This window comes from Cryptomeria japonica, chromosome 11 (assembly GCF_030272615.1).
Source record: "Cryptomeria japonica chromosome 11, Sugi_1.0, whole genome shotgun sequence".
NCBI classification, from domain to species: Eukaryota; Viridiplantae; Streptophyta; class Pinopsida; order Cupressales; family Cupressaceae; genus Cryptomeria; species Cryptomeria japonica.
Window position 1 is genome coordinate 175,194,195 of NC_081415.1, and position 15,098 is coordinate 175,209,292.

Below are 15,098 nucleotides of genomic sequence, written 5' to 3' on the forward strand. Positions count from 1 at the left end.
CCACACGCGTTGACTTCAAAGGAAACAAAAGTCACATTCAGTGCGTCTCATGATTAAAACAAAATAAAAAATCAAAATCAAATCAGAAGTGGCATCCATAGAAAATGAAGAGACACTCTAGTTTGTGGTATAGTCAACACGGATGGCACGAGCCATTACTTCCATGGAAAAGCATTACTTTGACAATTTCACACCACTTTCCCACTCTCTCTATATGTGAAACAAGATTTCTGCTCTTTTTAGCTGCAATATTACAATCTGAATTGAAGAAGAAGAAGAAGATACAACAATGGAGTGCAATAAATGTCATATTTTCCTCTTGTACCTTTCTGGGACACCTTAACCCTGGCCCAATTTGGGGTAGGACCAGGGCATGGCTCCATGGTCCTCATTGGTACCATGGTGCAACACTCGTTGGCCATATGACAGTAGTTAAATACTTATTTATGGATCATAGTTAAATACTTATTTATGCATTAACGAAGGTCAAGTAACAATGCCTATGTCTCAGGCTAGGCTTTCAAGCGGCTCTCTAGTTATTTTTATTTTATTTAAAAATTACGTGTCAAGCTGGTTTTTCTTAAATAGTCATCTTAAATTTATATTATAATATTAAAACAATTTGTACATTTAAAATTTACATTTTTTTGGGAGAAATAGTTGTTTATTTTCAGTTCTTGTTTTTCACAGATTATTATCAATTCTTAAACAGTACTTGCTTGTTTAAAATAGGAAAAGATTCCAAATTATCATTTTCCTATTATTAAAAATTTACATAGCAACACTATCTGCTCAAATTCAAACAAAAAAACACACTTAAACAACCAAATGAACAAATGAAATCAGTCTCATTATTTATATCATGTAGGAGTTTCTTGACCCATGAGATTAGCCCCAATGATTTCTGATCAAGAAGCTAGCTTTATACACCCCTCAAATTCTTCTAGCTGCACTACTAAAATTCAACTTCAACTAATCTCTATGTGGACAAACCCAACATGCATTCCTAAACAAATTCAATCTCACAAGTTTTAACATCAATAACCACAAATGTTACCATTAGTGGCAAAAAATTATTTGAATAGAGGAGTAGCAAGGAAAAACTAGAAGCACTCCTAATGATAAGAAAGGAGGATGACTCTATGGATTTGGATTATCAAACTAAAGATTATAACTATGGTTCAAAGTCACATGGATGATGAATTCCTAGGGGAAATTTGATTAGAGGCCAAGAGACTCATGGAGAAGCATAGGGCCTCTCTACCTCCCTAAGAAGTTATGCAAAAAACTCCCCTATAGTTAGTTTTGAGATTTGTCAATGCTTAAGCTTCATGATTCAATTGTTGAAAGACCCTTTTCATAGCTCAAGGATACTCTTATTGACTTGTTTTTTTCTAAGCTCCTTGTCAATAGAATTAAGCCTCTCCTAGAGAAGCTAACTCATATTAATCAGAATGGCTTTGTTTGAGGTCGTTCGATTTCTTCTGTTGTTCTTGTTGTTCATGAAACTCGTCATTCCATGGAGAAAAATTCAAGAGAGGGTACGATTCTAAAATTAGATATCTCTAAAGGTTATAATATGGTCTCGTAGTCCTTTCTTTCCTTGGGTCTTAGTACATTTGGTTTTAAGGACAAATTCTTAAAGTAAATAGAGGCATGCTTTAAAACCCCCACATACTTAATGGTGGTGAATGGTGCTACCAAGGTTTTTTCTCTTCCTATAATCACCTCAAGTAGGGAGACCCCCTTTCTCCCTATCTCTTTATTCTCATGGAAAATATTTTGGGGTGAAACATCAATGTTTGTATTCAAGAGGGCATCCTCAAAGGGATTAAACCATCTTCTACCCTCTTTGTGATCTCTCGTGAATAATTTATGGATGACACCATTTTACTTAGATCAACTTCGGTGGTAGAGGCTCGGGATTGGTATTCTATCCTATCAAGTTATGTTTGTGTTTCAAGGAAATATAATAATTTGGATAAGATTTCTCTCTACTTTATGAATGTCCTCCAAAACATCCAGAACCGCATTGCCATGTTTTTGAATTATTGAATATCGTTGGCCTCCCATCTTCTTACCTAGGTTTACCTTTAACTATTGGGAAGGTGTAGGAATTCCAGTCTAGACTAGGCTTTTGGAAAGAATCCAGTGAAAACTTTATGGTTGGAAAGATTCTTTAATAATTAATGCTACGAAGCTCTAGTTATTCAAAGAATATCTTCATAGTACCTCATTTTGTCTCCTTTCACTTTTTAATATTATGATTTCTTGGGCTAATAAGCCTAATAGAATTCAAAAATGATTCCTTTGGTCTTGTATGGAGCAAAAAAAACAAAATGTCTCTACTTGATTGTGAAGAAGTTTGTTATAATAAAAAGTTCAGTGGGCTTAGTTATAGAAACTCCCATTCCCTAAATTTATCCCTTATGGTGAGGATTTGTTGCAGACTTCTATAAGAGAATTTTGACTAGTTAGTTGTCATGAAGAAAAAGTACCTCCTTGGAAGGGACAATTGTTCCTTTTTTACCTCTAATGTTCTTCTTAGAGGATCCCATGTCTAGAATAGTATTCTTAAAACTAAAGAGCTTCTTAATAAGAGTATTCTATGTCAGTTTGGTAATGGAAACAATGCTAGATCCTGGAAGGATCCATGGGTGTCCATGTCCCCTTGGATTTTCACTCAATTTAATTGGCTATTGAAAGAGATTTAACATCTAGATATGGGTGTTGTGTTAGAGACTACCAAATTATTGATTCTTTCCCTCCATTGTGGATAATCAACCCCATGGATTTTGATCTTCAATTGAGAATGATTGTTTTTGAGCTTCTCGGGATCCTTAATAACATCAAGATTTTTAGATTGGAAAATGCAAATAGGTTGATCTAGACTTCCTTCAAAGATGGCCAATACTTTGTCTATTCTGGATTTGAGATTATCACTTCATCCCCCTCCCCTCTTTAATTGTTCTAACATTTGAAAGTAAAAAATAATCCTGAACATGTGCTTCTTTTGGTGGAAATCTTGTCATGGTAAAATTCTTACTATTGACAACCTTAAAAGGCATGGTTTTCTTTTAGTGAATAGATGTGTTTTATGTGAGTAGGATGAAGAGAGTATAAACCATATTATGTTTCATTTTTTCATTCCCTAGGAATATAAGACATGTAATTTATAGCATGTTCCTTGTTGATTGGGTTTGGAAATGGGATCTTAGGGACTATGTTTTTGACTAGTCACCTCTATCGATTCATCCCCTTATTAGGGAACTATGATGGAAGGCCTTATTTCATACAAGGTGGAACCTATGCAAAGAGAGAAATAAAAAAATATTCAAGGATAGAAAGAGTAGTTAGGACTCTTTAGCCTTTTCTATTACTAACAATGTTAAAGAAAATATGGGATGTTTTGATAAAAGAAATCACTCTCTATTGCCCTATTCCTTGGATTGGCAGATTGCTAGAAAATTGAAGTTTGACTAATTCACTATACAAATTCATCTCCCCTCCTATTGGCTTTATAAATACAATCAAATGCCTCCCCCAAACACAAGTTTGCTGAAAATGAATTTTGATAGCTCCTCTAAAGGTAACTCGAGTTGAGTAGGTAGGAGTGGAGAAATATGTGACTCAAGGGGCAATGTGGTCCTAGCTTATGTGGCTAACCTTAATATGAAAATCTCAATAATTGTCAAGGTGGTTGTTGTTTATTATGGCATAGTTATTTCAAGAGATAGAGGGTACAAATAAATCATTATTGAAGGTGATTCAAAAAATCCATTTTAATGCTTAAGAAAAAGCCAAACTTGATTGGACATGTGAACACATCATAGCCAAATATCTTGAGCTCTTCCCTAAGCTTGGCCACGTAAGATTCAATTACAAAAATAAAGGAAAATAAATTATCAGGCAAGATGTCTTCTTTGAGCCTGTTTTCCAGTCATATGAAAATATGGACAGATTTGCAAAAAATTCTTGATGAGTTTCATGCCACTATCCTTGCTAACATAAGATCTAATCATGTATAATAATCCTAATATTTCCTTTTTATTTCTTTCCATAGCCACCTTTTCTACCAATCGTTTAATTTTTAGGTGGCAAACATTTAATTCTAGTTTTGGTTGCACCTTCCCTATTTTCAACCCATGTTGTCAATTTCATACTCCTAGTATTCATAATCCCTCTCTATTTTTATCCTTTGGTCTCATTGTGCTAGATATGAGAGGAAACCTCATTAAAAATGAGCCAAATAGTTGCAATGATTTTTAAAATAATGCTAAGACATGGCTGAAACTAGTAAAGGGTAACCTTTTAAACTATGTGGAAGGAACATAGGGTTTTCACCCAACCCTCTCTAAAATATTTGCCCAAACATGGAATAAAGGTGAGGTAAAAATTGGGGGAGTGGTCTTTGTGTTCTCTAAAAAAACTATTGGCGTTGTTACTAGGTTATCTTTGAAGGAGTGAATTTTCCAAAAAAAGTCAAAGGAATCCTATAGATATGAATTCAAAAGGTTCTTTAACCTGGGATAAGAGCTATTGATACTCCAGAGTGGTTACAATAAAGAAGACCTTCTTCGGGTTTGGAAGGATTTAACACTCATGCTTATGAAATACTTCATGTTGGACATTATATTCAAAAGATTCCATGCCCAACTCTTTCCCATGTCCAATCATCTATGGTATGACATCAAAATAAATTTCCCATTTTATTTTTGTTCATCTTTATCTTATTCAATTTCTAGGGATAAATCCAATAATTTCCTCCCCCTTCACCAAGGCTTAATCCTAAGGCTCTACATTTTTCACTTAGCTTTGACCGCATCTAGTGGGACCCCTTTAATTTTCCCTAGCCCCTCGCTAGAATCTCAACTAGTTTTTGAGCACTTTGGTGCCCCCATTTTAAAATTGGACCCCAACATGGCTTCCTTGTCCAAGAAAAAACTTGTCCCTACCTAGTTCAACCCTATTTGTGGGGCCAAATAGAAAAATCCTCTTACCCACTTCTAACGATGTTGAGTTGGTGGACTCTAGACACGATGTGGATTCGAAGGATTCTAATTCCTCCTCAACTATGGGTTTTTATTTTTCTCCTGCTATCTCCTCTAAATAAAGCCCCCTTTACCCCTCGTTAGTGTCCTCTTCATCAATACATGGTGTTTCTAACCTCAATTTTGACTCTCCTACTCTAGTTGAGAAAGTGTCTAAGTTGGTTGAGGTAGTTGAAAGACAGGATGCAATCACTCATTGGCTCCTCTACCAATTGAGGGTGGCCAAAAAGAAGATCAATAGGCTTGAAGTGGTGGCTAAGGTAGAGGCTCATGACTACAACCTAGGTTCTAGAGGAAAAGGGTGAGAGGGTTGGCAAATTGGAAAAATGGGATGTTTTAGAGTTGACATGCAATGATCTTAGTGCAAAAGTTTCTTAGAGGGGTGAGAGGAGAGATGTGACTAAGATCAAGTAAAATCATGAGGCTCTAAAAAGAAAGGTCGAGGAAATGACTGCTCTGAGTTAGGAAATGGCAATGAATAATATGGCCTCTGCATGCAATTAATAAAAACTCTTAAGGTTCATTAAACATCAATGAAAATATATTTCATAATAAGGCAATTGATAGTGTGATCCAAAAGGAATATTTGGTTTTGAAATGGGATAAAGATAGAGTAAAAGCTAGGAGACAAACCAAGTTTGATTCCATTTGGAATATCCCATGCATCATCACTAGCTATAGGAAAGATAATGTCTTCTAGCTCTCCAAAATCAATGGTGAAGTTATTCCTATCCTATCACTGGGATATACCTCAAACCTTGATTTTGAGGTTGATTTTAGCATCCTTGTATATATTAGATTAACCATCATAGAGAATACATGTTTTTTCACATTGTAGTACTAGGTTTTCCTTCCCTCCAAGTGCTAATTGCACATGTTTCATTCTAGGTGTTTGATGTTGTAATTGTCTTAGAAGGTTTCATGTGTTTTTATTTTATTTTTCTTTTTATATTTGAAGGAAGTTCAACTATTTGATCAAATCTAATGTCTTTATGGATAGGTTTTCTCAAATTTCTACAAGACTCATATGCCCAATGGATACTTAAGTCCAATGGTTCTTATTATTTAGAAGGAAAGTAACCCTAAGATGTCACCATAATGTTGAATTTATTTGGTCTTATAACTCAAACAATCATGGTTTGTTCTTCGAGGAAGGTAATTATTATTTTATAAAAAAAATTATGTCTTGATCAGTGTTATAGGTTTCAAAAGTTCCTTAGAAATTTCTTAATGTAATGAAAAATAAAATAATGTTGCTTTTTGTTTTCAAACTAATATTGAATGTCCTAATTTCTTAAAAAGCCTCTTATTTCAATAATATAATGTATCACTTAGGAGAGAAGGTTATTTTGAAATAGTCAAAGTCTTAGATGAATTTTAGGGTTAGTTTGTTTTTGTTGTTGTTTAAAAAGTTGAGCATAGTATCAAATATGGAGGTTACATTTTTGTTTCTATGTAGGGAACATTGTAGAACTAGTGAGAATGTTCATGTCATATTGTATAAAGAGGGAGAATTTTTAGGAGATTATAAAAAGTCATTTCCACATGCTCAAATATCTCTAGAATGAGGGTTTTATGTTGGATGTGTTTTAGAACTCTTCTACAATATTATGTCTTATGGAAGCTTTGATAGAAATGCTTAAGTCTATGCAAGGACATTCAAAGATTTTATGTGTAGAATAAAATCTTACAGAAAATTGTTCTCTATAATTAAATTCATGGATATTTGTACCATCATCTAAGTTGTTTAACATTTTATTTAATACATGCACATAAATGTAGTCAAGCGTCATTGATGTTGTCAAAATTTTGAGACCGTTTAGGAGATTTAACAATGTATTCAAAAAATGAACTCATTAAGCCTTATGTAGGCAGTCTACTCAAACATAAGAGGAGTTTCATTTAAACTCGATCATGTACTTCGTCTCTAAGGTTTTATATGTTTGAAGCCCCTATTGAGCTTTCAAGCCTAGAAAATCCAAAACCTTGCAAAGAAGATAAGGGGATTGTAAAAATCATTTATGGTTTTTTAAAGAGATATTTACTATGCTATTCTATTAGTCATGTATAGTTCCAACCATTTACATAAGATCTCGAGGTCAACAATAATCATCAAAACCTTATGGATGTTTCAAGTGAACCTATGAAGAAGGAGAAGTCTATTTAGGGATTGGATTGTTGTCAAATAATAAGATGAATGCAAGGGACTAATAAAGGAGTATTTATTATCATATGGGATTCCAAAGAAGCAGTAAAGTTGTTCAAACACCTATGAAAGGTACACCAAGAACCCAATATTGCTCTCCAATATAATTATGTTATCAAAATGAAATGACCAAAATATTTGAAAACCCTAATGTTGGTTAAAACACTATAAGAATCAGTTTCTCTAATAAGCGTAAAAGAAATATCAATAGGCATTTATTGTCTTCTAAATGGTCTATTAAAGTATCAAGAGGATTGGTGAATATGGAGGTCTAGATATAATATTTGAGGTTCCTAAGCAATAAGGGTTTTTTTGACTTGGCATAGAGAAAAGGTCTACATTATTATGGAAGAGCCCTTTTAGTGTGAAATTTTTCCACAATAAATATAAAAGTAAATGATGACATCAATGCAAGTGATTGATGGAAGGGATTTGTACCCTATATGAGAAAACAAGTTAATCAAGCAAGAGAAACATGCACATGTGTTGATATTTTACAAATCTTGTGAAGGATTTTATTCTTTCTTGAGACCCCAAAGTCAAGACAAACATGAAAAAGTAATGTAAAGTAATGTATTAGTAACACAATGATGATAATTTTCAAAACCCATATGACCTATATAAGCCCATAAATCTGTAAACTAATCCAAATCAAAATCCTTCAAGTTAATGTTCTATCAAGAAAATATTATAATCTTTAATTTTTTCCATTCCTTAATCTATCATCAAGATAGAGAAAAAGCTATTTAAAAGAAGAAAACTGTATCTAAAACCTTAGACAAGCTACATTAAACCCTTGAAGGAGAAGAGTAACAAAAGTGGGAGTTGATAAAGGTCGCATATAGTTAATGAGGTCTACGATGATGGTGTGATATGCCACCTAACCAAACGTACTCAAAGTAAACAAACGTTGCATTTACTAAACCATACGGGTTGACTACAAAGTAAACAAAAGTCACATTCAGGCGTTTCACGATTTTAAAAAATCAAAATCAAATCAGAAATAGCATCCATAGAAAATGGAGAAAAACTCTAGTTATTCAACACAGAAGGCACGAGCCCTTACTCCCATGGAATAACTTTAGTTTGACAATTTCACACTACTTTACTCCCTCCCTCTATATGTGAAACAAGAATTCTTCTCTTTTTAGCTGAAATACAAAAATGGAGTGCAGTCTGTGTGGCGATGTGGGCTTTCAAGTCTATTTATTCCAATGTACAAAATGTTTAGTGCGTTTTCAGCATCAGTAAATTAACATTTGCCCTCCATATTGCTCTCATTTTATTCACTTTTAGGTACACAAGTTTCATGTATTATATTCTGATTTATTGTTTCCATTTGTGCAAGGACTATGAATTTTGATCTTATGGGTTTGGCTCTTTTGGTCAGATATTGCAGCAGAGCGTATTATGAGAATGTATCGGCTGAGAGTATCAGTGAAGTGTGCGATTGGTGCTTCACTATTCAAATGAAGGATGCAGGCTCTGATATTAAGCTTATGATCAGGGATTCTGTTAAACGGAGGAAGAGTTCTGCTGGGTTTGGAGAATGTACAGGCATAACCCAAAATAGCAAAGCCAAGAGAGGTTTGAGAAAGTCCTGTGTTGAGATTGAAGGACAGATACCCAAAGAACTGAAAAAACAGAGGAATCCTAAACTTATATGCAGTACTGAAAGAAGAGTTGGGAAAAAATATAAGCTTCTTGATGAAATTGTCTTTTGATTGCAATGGTTGACATTGTTGGAAAGCTGATTTATGAAAAAGATGAGCTTGACCAATACATGCTTTCCAAATAGAAAGTAGTGAAATTTATTTTCTAAATCATCTATTCTGTTTTGTATTCTTTGGGAAACTTACTTTGGAAATATCTCTTATGTTGTTTGATAAACTACTGTGAAAAGTGGTTAGTCTCCACTGTTTTATATTTTCAACTCAGTGAATTATGGCTCAGGAGGGCCACACAGAATCCCTGTCTGTATTAACATATGAAAAGACTGTCTGAACAGCACGCAGAACATATTCAAAACCTGTCCAAAATACCGCAGCCTGTTCTTTTAAAATGTTCTTTCTGATTGCATTTAGAATGAACTGAATCGCCTTCGATGTGGATCTTAGTTAAATCTAAATTCATGCATTAATGAAGGTCAAGTATCAATATCTGTGTTCTAGGGTAGGCCTTCATAAGGCTGTTTGATTAGTAGATATTGTTTAATTTATTTAGAAATTATTTGCAAGTTGGTGGTCCAAAGAATATTTATTTTTAAGAAAAATTTTTAATTTTTATTATAGTACTAATAATAATTTGTGCAGTTATAATTTAGGAAATAAATTGGTAGAAAATGTTAATAAAGAGAGAAAATTGTGGAGCCAAAAACAGTTGCTTTTTTAATTTTTAGCTTCTCTTTCTCTCCACAACTTACATTAGGTTGTTAAATAGTAGCTGTTTCATTAAAATAGGGAAAAGTTTCAAATTTTCCTTTTCTCATTTTTAAATTTTTGCATAGGAACACTTCAGCTACTCAAATTTTAGTAGAAAGCACACTTAAACAATCACATGAAGAAGTGAAGTCAGCCTCATTATTTATTTCATGTTGGAGATTCTTGGCTCATAAGGTGATCACCTCCCCCTAATGATTTCTAATCAAGAAGATAGCTCTAGATAACCCTTGATTTCTTCTAGCTACACCATTAAAATTCAGTTTCAACCAATATTTGTCTAAGGAACCCATCACGCATTAGCTTTGAGATTATGAGAAGGATGATCCCAACCTTCTCAAAAATGGGGTGTTTCTTTCCATTATTGGTGAAGAGAAGAAAACCCAAACTTAGATTCACACATGCAAATCATTATTAATTTGACATAAAATTTGATATAGGGTATTTTCCTAACCCATATCCACATACAAATGCAACTCAGACTTGCAAGAAAATGTGAAAGATCAGCAAACTATCCCTCATTATTTTTATCCAAATATTCAAGAGATAAACTAATTTCTAATCAAGTCTGAAATTACATTGTGTGGCAACCTTATAAGCTTCAATAACATTCTAAAACGCATACACAAATAAATTAGCATATAACAATAAGAAACTACAAGCCAAAAATCACTACTTCATCTCATGCATCCTACTACATACTAGCTTCTTAACCTTCAACCTGCAACAAGAATCAACGTGGCTTCAAATCTTTAAGCCTAAAATCTACCCATAATCATATTTATTCAGCTTCAAATCTATAATCTAAAAATCTAAAAATGGGACCTCTGGAACTTCCCAAAAATCTAAAAATGGGGATTCCCTAAATGAATATTGAAACTTGTATTTTAACCACCAAAGTTACCAAACCCAAGAGGTTTGGTAAACCCCAAAAAAGTCACACCCAAACAAGGTCGCTCATGTGGTTGGAGGTAGTGGAGTTTGACCGTAAAACTTGTGCACCGATTTTGGGCCCATGGTTTTGTAACATGCTTTACAAGAAAAGCATTGGTAATTCCCAAATCCTCATTGACTATGTATTAAAAGGTTTATATAAATATTAATATATTTTGTATTGTAATGCTTTTAAAATTTCTCTCAATTCTAGATGCGTTATCTCACTAAATCCCTTAACATGGAATGTATTACAATTGATATTTTTGTTGAGCTAATACATTGGTTTGATGAATAGGAAGTTGAGTTTTTTCCTTTTTAATTATTTCAACTATATATGAGTATCACTTTTATGTGCTTGTCTTTCCAATTTTTACTCTCATTCTTGTTTCTCTTTATTTGTCATTTGCATGTCATTACTATGTTGAAACATGTATATTTTGTTAAGTTGTACAATCTTTCTACATAAGATAAAGTGGAAAGTATTTATATCTTTCCTTAATTTACTATCCAAAGTTTATCATGAGTGTAGAAAATAATTGAGTTGTCAAATGTAGTTTCCTTTCAATTATAGTTGGATATAGAATGGACAACCTTGTAAATTTTAAACGATAATCTATATAAAACATGGACAGATACATATCACAATATCATGTTATCCTTATTTTAATTGGTATGAGTTGTTAATAGCAAAGTAGTGCTAGTAAGTAGTGTTAGATGTGTTATGGGCCTCTCGGTTCTCTCTAACTTGCTAACAATGTATTCTTCATTTTTCTACTAGAAGGAATTAAAAGAAAGTGATGATCTTTAGGCTTCTCTTGACATGTAATAAGTTTACATGCATTTCTTTAATTTGTGTCCTACATCAAGGATTTATATTAGTTGCCACACAACCACAATACTAATGACTTGATCTAATCATTGGGACTATCTAATTGTTGATGGATCCTAGAATAGGGTTCAAGTTTTGCAATCTGACATTATGTGTTTTTAAGGGACACGTACATCTATATAGAGTTCAATATTCCTTGTATTGTACAGCTGTTAGATCATTTGATTTATTGTATGTTTTACAAGAAATATACTGATCACAGTCAATTAAATATTCATACAAAAATACTTCAGGATAACCCGAAGACTCAAGTCCAAATTAGGTATGGTAATATTCATAAACAATTAAACTTGTTTTGGGCATTTCTGTCTGAAAAGCAATTTCCCTGCATTGAAATCCATTGCAATCAACAGATAATTTCATTTAAAAGTTTATATCTCCTCCTAACTCTTCTCTCACTATAAATCAAACCAGATTTCTTCTGCTTCTTCAGCTTTTTGTGCATCTGCCCATTAATGTCAACACAACATTTTTTCAATTCTTTTTGTGCATCGTGGGTAAGTTTCAAACGTTCCTCAAACCCAACAATATTTCTCAATCCTTCAACAGCTTCCCTACTGATAGACTTAATATCAGAACCAGATTTCTCTTGAATAGTGTAGCACCAATCACACAGATCACACCTACTCTCTGCTGAAACATTCTCAAAATATGCTCTGCTGCAATACCTGAAGCAAAAAAGTGGGCATATGTTCAATTGATGGGACTAAAACAAATGTATTTCATGAATTATACCAATGAAAACCTGCAAAAAAAATTCTAAATTAGAATGCTCTTCAAGAAAATTTTCGCCTAGAAAAATATAAGAGAAGGTAAATTTTGAGCTTACTGGTGTTGAAAACGCCATTGACATTTTGTGCATTGGAAGAAATAGATTTGGAAGCCCACATCTCCACACATGCTGCACTCCATTACTTCTCCTTACTTTCAGACTGTAATTGCCTAACAATGGAAAACTGCCCAACATATAAAGAATGAGAAAACCTTTGACCAATGATCTTGTCAACCTCGTGCATTCCATAATGTCTATGGAAAATTAAGTTATAGGCAAAATCTGAATCTTTCGTTATACTAAGAAATATTGAGTAATCCAAAGAGAATCAATCCAATCCCTATGGACAATGAACGTTTTTATTGTTTTTTAATTGAAACTGTTATTTTATATATTTGGTGTAACTATTATACAACTTAGACGATAAGTTCGTTATTTTGCAATTATTGTTTTTAGACGAGCCGCAAGTTTTGACTTCGAAAATTTCGCCCATCCATTTTGGCATGGATTTGAACTTATTTTGCACTATTATTTTAGGTCAGACAATTTATATTTTTAAGGATGGAATGATGTGCATTGGAGGTTGACTTATTTGCTAGAACTCAAGTGAATCTTTTTCTTATGGTGTAAATTTATTTGTCCATATCCTATTCAATCGAATGAAATAATTATCGAATGCTAGGTTAGAATTATGAGATAAATTTATAATTAGCGATTGCATCTTGTTGTGCAATGGGTATGTCGAAGAGGTGTGGAAAATTACAGAAAATTTTGGTCTAATTTTTGCATAAAATTATGTAGTACATGAGGTCAATCGGTAGACCATTAAGAAAATAATGTTATTTGTGGAACAAAAGTCTTAGTTGAGAAGTGATAGCTTCGACTCAACTATGCATCTACTTATAAGGATGCAATCATAACTAAAAGAAAATCTTTGAATCATAACTATGCATCCACTTACAAGGATTCATTACCAATAGGCTCATGTGTTATATTTGCAATAGGGTGAGAGGGAGAGAGAGAGAGACAGAGGGAGATATAGGAATAGAAAGAGGGAGAGATAGATGGGGGCTGAGTGAGAGAGAGACTGGTAAAGAGGTGGAGATAGAGATAGAGATAGATATGAAGATATAGGATATATATGAAGATGGAGAAAGAAGAGAGGAAGATAGAGAGAATGAGAGAGATAAGGAGAGATAAATGGAGAGAGATATAGATAACTAGATGGATATAGATTGATTGATGACTAAAGAAATATGGAGAGATAGATATAAAGAGGAAAAGAGGTATCGATATAGAGGTATGAAAAGAGGGAGAGAGAGAGAGAGATGGATGGATCGATTGAGACATATCTATAGAAAGAAGGGGATAGAAGAAGATAGAGGTAGAGATGAAGATAGAGCAAGAGAGGAAGAGGGAAAAAATAGATAGCAAGACAGAGAGAGGGGTAGGGAGAGCCTTACATCCCTCTTTCATGAATATTCGAGCATTTTTGGCTTAATTGAATAATTAGAGATATGATGATGAATAATTATGAATTATTGAGAACATCTATTTGATGAATTTATGAAATGAATGATGATAATGTTGGAATCAAGGAACACTGAGAGGGGAGGGGGGATGAATCAGTGTTCTGCAATCTTTAACATTATTAACTTGATTCTTCAACCATCTAATGCAAAACAACAAAAGAAAGATGTAAACGTGAGGTAAACATCCACAACACCATAACACAAAATTTATACATGGAAAACTTGGCTAAGGGAAAAACCATGGAGGGAACCTACCCACAATGAGATAGTACCCTATTAGGAGTAAATGAAACATTACAATTGGGAATGCACATACATTCAAGCACACTACCTAGAGCTCATTGCTCAAATTACAAAAAGGGCTACAACTCGAAAAGCTCATTATGTTACAAAATTATTACAAAATATACAAGAAGGTTTGAACTATTGCATAACATCAACAAATGCCTAAGTATAGTTCTGATTAAGCACAAAACACATAATCTTACTCTGCTCTGCTATACGGCTATGTTCTGATATTTTGCTATATTCTGGAGCACAAATCTCTTACTTGCACACATGAGACTGTGCACAATCTCTCACAACCATTTCCCACACAACCACTTATACCAAAAATGACAATATTAATCACTCTTATATATCTGCAACATCGAATTATAACTTTTACATGTTAGCCCAAAAACGTATAACACGCAAATGAAACGTGTATACCAAGTTAGCTCAATCCGAACTCAAATACATAAGAGGACCAAAATAAATTGTCCACACACTTCCCACATGTCAGCTTAACTTCCTTAAACACATAGATAATCATCAAAATTACTCTGCACGATCTGCATAATGAATATCCAAACGTGACTGCTGATGAACACTTTTCTAACCAAACACATGTATACCAGACCTTCCAACTCACTCAAGAATCATCACTAGAAGCCACAAAACTAGAACAAGGTAGATTACACATCCATAATGCTTCTCTGAGATCCACAACACCAAATACTCAACACAACTAAACTGCCGACCAAATTATTGTACATTACCGAATGACCTATTCTATCTCGTCGGACCTCAATCTCTCTTCCGATATGAATGAATAATGAACTATGGATTGAATATCTGACTCTAGTTTTCATCAATGACAATATCTGAACAACAATGCAGTGTCTCTTGCCAACAATCTCCCCCTTTGGCATTGATGGCGACACTTAGTGAAAATGACTAAGTGTTGGACCAAAGCCAAAATAATGTACACTGCAACCAAACATCCGAAATTG